Here is a 7,739-nt window from a genome sequence, read left to right as displayed (position 1 = left end):
TATAATTTTGTACTCTACTAAACGCTCAAAAGACTTATCATTTATAAGACAACCAGTTAACGAGATGGACCGTGCATATGAATAACCTCCAAATCAAGCTTTCAACTCTATATTTCTTCTATAACAAAATATTATGGCCGCTAGACCTTTCAAGTTGCTGCCGATTCTTCTGTTTCCTCTATTTGCATTTTCGGTTTCCGACAGTAGTAAGCAACTTATAAATTTATGATTACATGTTCCTTGGTGATCATGTTATCGATCTATTATTTAACTAGAAAGAATTGAAGAAGAGAGGATCATATCAGGTATATCGCCTAATATCGTAGTTGTCCCATAACTACGGAAATTTTGAAAAACAGATTGATCTTATACGCAGTCACCTGGCTTAGATGTTTCGGGTGTAGGGTAGTTTGCCATATATAACTAAATTTCAGTAGTGTATGCACAGCAATACACCATGTTAAAACCTTAGTCGTTAGTCTTGTTGTTTCGGGTTTATGTTTATAATTTACCGTTAAACTAGATAATGTGACTTTATGATTATGATTGCAGTGTTTATGAGCATAAACTGCGGGGAATTCGAGTTCAAGACTGACTCAAACCTCATAGTTTGGACTCCAGACAACACACTAGTCTCAAATGGTATTGCTCGAATGGTTCAATCTAGTAACTCAATATCGCCGATCATGGACACCCTCAGGGTTTTCACAACTCGGAAAAAGAACTGTTATTCCACCCCGGTTACAAAAGGAGAAAAATTTCTAGTTCGAGCGAGTTTCAACTATGGAAACTATGACCAATTGTCTAATCCTCCCACTTTCGATCTTCACTTTGATGGAAACTTTTGGACCACCGTTCAGACTTTACTAAAGGGTCTGACATGGTACGAAGCAACTTATGTTGCAAAAGGAGATACGGTTAGCGTGTGTGTAGCTCAAACCAAGCCCAACCAGTTCCCGTTTATGTCGGCTCTTGAAATTCGTAGCGTTGACTCAGAAGTTTATGGCGATGCTGACGAGAATCGGGCTTTGTTCTTAATCTTGAGAAATTCTTATGGTGCTAGTCAATCTCTAAGGTATGATGTCTAAATTCTCTGTTTTTATATTTTCTTTTAACTTGCAAGCTGCACCACCAAACACATGATAAGTTGATAACTTTCTATCATAATCTTTTGAAAGTCATTTTAACTGATCTCGTTGGTTAGTAACGTATTAGCTGCCTAGCTGGTTCCATAAATCGACTTTTTTTCTATTTAAGCAATTATCGTATATGACAAATGTATATTTCAGATTTCCGAACGATCCTTATGACCGAATATGGATACCTGTCTGCTGGGACTAATAGTGTCACAAGTGAAGCACTTTTTATCGACCCAACCGGACCAAATAATCCCCCGATGGGGATTTTACAAAATGCAGCCACAGTTACAACGGCGTCCGATCCATTAATTTTGTTCAACATTTCCCCGTCGAATAACCTCTACTATGTAACTATGTACTTTTCAGAAGTTACTGACCTTGGTTCTACTCAAACTAGATCGTTTAGTATTTATGAGACGACAACCGCCGGAAGTGATCCTTAACAGCTCCCAATATCACCACCTTATGGTTCTGTGCTTGTACGGGACCTTAATAACTATACAGTTGACTCTTTCACCAACATTTCTTTAGTTGCTGCTACCAGTTCTGACAACCCCCCTATCATAAATGCCGCCGAGGCGTTTAAAATTAGCGAAGTTTTAACGGACGGTACTGATAGCAATGATGGTAAGCGATACTAGTATTTTCGGATTAAATCTTGTTAGGAATATTTATTAAGATTGCGTTTTTATGTGAGACGTTCTAAACTTCTAATGACTTCTAATGATAAAACAGTGGAAGCTTTAGCTTTGTTACAAACAACATTCGACATGTTAGGAAGTTGGAGAGGTGACCCGTGCCTTCCAGCACCGTACTCGTGGGACTGGCTGAGTTGCAGCAACGACGCTACACCTCGCGTTACCTCATTGTAAATTAATTTCAACTTTTATGGCTTTGTAGGATAATATTTGGGTAATATTGCATATCTTCGTCACAAAGGGAATTAAGCTGGATTTAATTGAGTTGCAGGCATCTTGATAGTTTTGATCTTTCGGGTAAATTTCCGGATATTAGCTCCATGGATGCTCTTGAGATTATGTGAGTCAAATTTCTGAACTTCATCAACTTGAAAAACTCATCAGTTTGGTTTGATTAGAACAATAATATTAGAAATTCAATTAATAAAAAGATCTAATCAAATTTATTTGCAGTTTCTTATTTGATTATTTGAATTGTAGTGATTTGCACAATAACACTTTGACCGGAACAATTCCTAGCTACCTTGGCATCATGCCTAATCTCCAACAGCTGTAAGTCTATTTTATTATCACTAACAACAAGAGATATGAAAACACTTCTAAAATTGGCAATATAAAAATCAAACTACATATGAAGCTCAGAGACCGAAAGAGTTTTTCGACTATTTAAATGTTTTTTTTTTTGTTTTTTTGCTTAACGTAAGTTATTTGTTTTAGTTTTGTTATCGTGACGAACGTAATTAACACTGAAACAACGTCGACTCGACACTGCAACGTCCAAGTTTTACCAACCGATATAAACGTCATTTTAAATATGTTATCTTTTTGTATTATAAGATATACGAGTATTCCAAAATTTACTAATTTTAATATTTGGGTTTAGTGTCAATAACTCAATACCGTAAGGAATGTTAATTAGCAATAACACCAAATACGTATAGATTTGATCGTAAATTGTATGTGTGCCGATAATGTTTTGGGCTCTTATGGATTTATTTTCGGATTTAGTGTTGGTATTGTAACGAACTTAACTCATGTTAAACGAATACACATTTATTTTGTCTACAACTTTTAAACCTATACGTACACCAAAGAATTTGAAGGTGTTTCAAATCTTCTACAATATATGAGTTTTGTACTTTTAGATTTACATTTGTACTACTAGCTAGTCCTCGTCTAGTCGTCTATAAAAGAAATGTTATTTTGTAGGAATTTGGCATATAACCAGTTTAGTGGAAGCGTACCCACTACGTTATCAAAGAACCACAAATTGAAATTAACGTAAGTTAGGCCATGGGGTATACTCTAACCTCTACATGGGTTAACATGACATGACACTTTAAAGATGGATTAAACCACTCCTCACTTGTGTTAAGTGTGTTAAAATGGTCCATGGCTTATGCTTCTAACGGGTTAAAATGAACAATATGCATTAAATATGTATTAATTACTAATTGTTTAGTTATTATTTATTTTGGTAATTAAACTAAATGTTTGATTTTAAATTAAATATTAATTGGAGAGAGATGGAGTTAAATGAGTTAAACCATTTCCTTTGGATGACATGGAGTGAAAGAGAAAAAATGAGTGATGTGGAACTTATGTGGAGTTAGAATAGGTTAGAGTATACCTCATGGCCTTATTGTCATATATTGTTTTTGTTAGATATGTACATATTCTTTTACAATATTTGATGTTATAAAACATTCAAATTGTAAACAGTATTACGGGAAATCCTTCATTGTGTACTTATGGTAAGTCATGCTCGAGTTCTCCGGGGACCGTCAACTCTTCTCCCGGGAGCACCAACAAGAAAAGCAGCTCGCTACCAACGGTACTCGGCACCACGATCCCTGCCTTCTTTCTCGTTTGGGTTGCCGTTGGTGTTTATATCATCTTGCTTAAGAAACGAAAGCCTGCCAACATAAACATGCCAGTTGTTACAGGTTAGGTCTTACTTACGAACGTTGGTGTAATTAATTTTTTATCGTTAATCGTAATACCACATATAACGGCATTAATTTAGGAGGCGGAGCAAATGGGAACTCCAATGGGTTGCATAGGATCGGTGAAGAAGTGGTAAATGAGATCATAGAAAATGTAGTACAACAAACATTCGGATCATCTTCACAGTTACTTGATAATTCTGGTCAAATTAGCGATCTATATGGACAAATATGAGTACAAAATCCTTGATCTGTTGGTTGTAAATCTTAGGCCCCGTTTGGTTCATGAAATCTGATGGAATTTGAATTGGAATTGGAAAACTTTCCATCAACTTTTGTGTTCGGATCAAAGGATTTTAAACTTTCCTTCACTACCATGAAGGATTTATAAACATTCCAATGGAAACAAATCAATTCGCCGGAAACAAACGATTCAATAAACCCCCACACATGATTTTCAAAACAAAAACAATTAGAAAAATGCTAGCGACTCAACAAAAACAAAAGCTATCGGAATTCTAAAATAAAACATATGATTAAAAATTTACAAAAGAATTCAATGGAATTCTAGTAGATTTCCAAATTAAAGATTGTTGAAGATGTGAAACTAATCAATGATCCAACCTTTAATTAAAGTGACCTGTGTTGCAAAATTTGAAACAATTGAGCTTGCATGATATGAAAATGAAGAAACACGGATCTACTCCCCTTCACGGGTCCTAGATTCGACGGGTCCACAGGGTAAGATACGGATAACAACCAATATGATATGAGCCCAAATTCCCAAAGTCCAGTGACGTAAACCTGCAAAACCAACATCGTGAGCTCGCTACGGGAAGGACAAGAGGGGAGGTCTTCCCGTAACCACCCTCCGGCGTGAGAATAAGTACAGTTCTGAAGGAGATATAGTAAAGTTATAAAGAGAGTACCATGAGAGTGAATGAATACCTTATGAAGATTAAGAGGGTATTTATAGCCGAAAGGATGTGGGAAGGTGATTGGGTCAGCTGTCCTTTTCAGAAGATGCTCTCGTAACCATCTGGACCCGTGTCCTCAGATGATAGGTTTAGTTATATGTCGCATGTGCATGTATAACAACCTGGACACACGTCCTTATTAGATAGGCTCACCGATAACCTTGGCCATGTGCACGGTTATAACGGCCTTGCCAGGTGTCCTTTATTCATTGGTCGAGAGATCACGTATTGCCCAAGAAAGCATCTTGGTAAATCTTCTAGAACGTAGTTAGTTAACTACAGCTGTCTTGAGGCGTTACCTCTTGGTCATCCAAGCGGACGAAGGCCTTGTACTGCGGATGACTTCTAAGGGTGCCAGGGTGCTTCCGCATGCTGTTGTAAGAGTGTTCTTCCGCTACTGAGTTATGCGGATGATACATATGTCCTGCGGGTGACGTAAGAGAGATTCCTTTGCTACCCGCGGGTAATACTTAAGGGTATTTGGGTCTTTTTGGTACCCTACCTCTATAAGTCCCCCATGTCCAGTGTTTCTTCTGCGTGAAGTTTTTATGCGGGTGAAATTTTGGACTTAAGGTAAAACTGGGGGTTTTTGAATTTTGGATTTTAGTAGATAATATCTTCTGTTGGTGTGGATAATCATGAAAAAGGACAAATTAACCACTTGCAGGCCCATGGGCAAATGATGGGACGTTATGCCGGTAGTCATTGTACCTGACTGTTCGCTTTTTTCTCTTTTTCGAATTTCCCACGTGACGTGGCGTATGCCAATTGGATCCTAATTTTCTCTCTCCACTGTTCATATCTCATCGCATTAATTGAGATGGGTATAAATAATGGAGGTTACCTTTTTTTGAGAAGTTTTATCACCTTTGATTTCCAAATATTGTCTTTCTTTTCTTCTTTGAGCTTTGATTAACCGTTCAACTTTCTCTCGCGATTGCTCGTTGTTCTATATTCCTTGCTGAAGCGATGGCTAATCAGTCTTTACCTCCAAATATTGACCAAGTGGAGGTCAACTGGGACCAATCTGAGTACGAGAATCTTATCTGTACTTATGGCATTCCATCGGAGTGGGGACCGGAGTTTCCCTATGCCGGATCTATCGCCAGTCTGTCACCTCTCGGCAAGATAGCCGTATACGCTGACTACTTTAATTATGGGAATTTCTGATTTCCCATAACTAAGTTGTTTATGAAGGTGTTGAGTGGCTATGGGATCCATTTATCCCAGTTGCATCCTAGTGCCATTATGCAAATTCGTCACTACGAATTTGTGTGCATAGCACACGAGATGTTGCCTTGATTTGACTGCTTTCGTGTATTTTACCGGATGCTCAACCATGGTGGTTGGTTCACCTGTCATCCGATAGCTGACCGGATTATTGGTCACGAGGTCGAGAAGGGTTCTAAGGATTGGCGTAGCAAGTTCTTCTGGATATCCGAGGATGCGGTGCCAGATGTCATGGTCCGACGTCTGGCCAACGAGGCGCTCCCGGAAATTATCACGGCTCCTCATGAGGGTCGGGAGTGGTTCCGCGTCCTAGTTTCGGAACCAACTCCAATACGAGCACTACCTGAGGAAGCCCTTGTGGGGGGGGGGGCATGAGCCGTTTATGGCCGTCTCCATATTTGGACCATGTTTTTATTGGTTTAGACAAGCGTAAGTTGTCTTCTTCTTTTTCCTTCTGTTTGAAATCTTATGATTGATTATTTATGTTTCCTTTTTCAGGTCCCAGGTCGATGTTAAATGCACTTTTCGAGGACAAGGGTTGTGTGAGGAAGAGTATCCGTGATGCGAAGGATAAACCTAATCTTGAAAAGACCGAGGGCTACTTCCTCTTTCCTATGAAGGTGCGTGCCGAACCTGTTGTTTCGGACGCCACCTTTCAGTCAGGTGCGTATGTTTTAAATCCCCCTCCGCTTAATGCCCTTACCTCTGATGGGGTGGTCGTCATTCTATCATCGAGTGACGATTCCGTAACCCGAGAAGAGGGGAGCTCCGATGACGCTTCTGAATTTTCATCTGTCTCGCACCTATTGGCAGAATTGAAGCTAAAAAGGACCTTTCGGTCTTCTCAGGCGAGTGGTGTTAGCACCATATCTATGGATGCTAGAGAAGAACCGGTGAAAAAGAAGCGACGGACCCATCGCCCCAAGAAGAAGGAGGTCAGTCTTGCTGAGCGCATGAAGACGGTGGCTGGTAAGTATTGTCATTTAGCAGTTCATTGTTTTGGTCGATACTTAGATGTTTTTCTGTGCAGATCCATCGATGGTTGTTGGCGAGAATATTGTGTCAGACAAGTTACCATCGCCAACACCTGAGCCTGAGAAGCAATCATCGCCTCCTCCGGAGAAGGAGAAGGAAGACAAACCTCCTACCCCTCCTGGTGAGACGAATGTCGAGGGTCCAAATCTTTAATCGGAGGGTAATGACTCCTTGGACTACCTTTTTGCAGCTGGAGGGACTATTGGTTTCCAAGAGGGTAACCCCGCTGTGAACGCGGAAGGTTTCAGAACCGAAGAATCCCCGACTCATCCTCCTCCACAATTCTTTGCTACTTCTTCACCTCCATCTACGGGTAGGGAGGGAAGTTTTCAATTTGGGCAAACATTTAAGGGTGCCGGGGAGGCAGCAACACAAAGTGCTCCTCAACAGTCTTCCTCAATCCCCGTTCGCCTCAATGCAGAGAGAAGAATCTAGGCGACGACTACCATTTGTTTGTCCCTGATTGGGATATTGTCAACGGGTCTCGTTTTACTGACCTGGACGTCTGCATGGCGTTCGTTAACCAGTGCGTGCCTACTGTAGAACGAATTCATCAGCGAGGGCGCTCTCGTCATGACCTACATACGGATTTTTCTTCGTCCTTTGCTAACACTCTGGCTTGCGGACAAGAAATACTACGAGAATGGCGAACGATGGGTGGGAAGCTGGGAGAAATGACTTGAGCTGCTAAGGGTGTCAAAAAAGAGGCTGAAG

General features: G+C 40.1%; 1 pseudogene across 1 annotated transcript; it reads left to right on the top strand.

Moving 5' to 3' along the window:
- The first annotated feature begins 499 nt into the window (after nucleotides 1–499).
- LOC143600606 (putative LRR receptor-like serine/threonine-protein kinase At1g51820) lies at nucleotides 500–4,053 on the top strand (annotated as a pseudogene). Its single transcript, XR_013147504.1, has 8 exons — nucleotides 500–1,075; nucleotides 1,290–1,766; nucleotides 1,875–2,007; nucleotides 2,109–2,177; nucleotides 2,318–2,389; nucleotides 3,047–3,118; nucleotides 3,560–3,783; nucleotides 3,864–4,053. The product of XR_013147504.1 is annotated as a putative LRR receptor-like serine/threonine-protein kinase At1g51820 (transcript).
- The last annotated feature ends 3,686 nt before the right edge of the window (nucleotides 4,054–7,739 follow it).

This window comes from Bidens hawaiensis, unplaced genomic scaffold (assembly GCF_021521415.1).
Source record: "Bidens hawaiensis isolate Kalapana, Puna unplaced genomic scaffold, B.hawaiensis_p1.1 tig00054437_1, whole genome shotgun sequence".
NCBI classification, from domain to species: domain Eukaryota; kingdom Viridiplantae; phylum Streptophyta; class Magnoliopsida; order Asterales; family Asteraceae; genus Bidens; species Bidens hawaiensis.
This window is presented reverse-complemented; position numbering and strand designations above follow the sequence as displayed.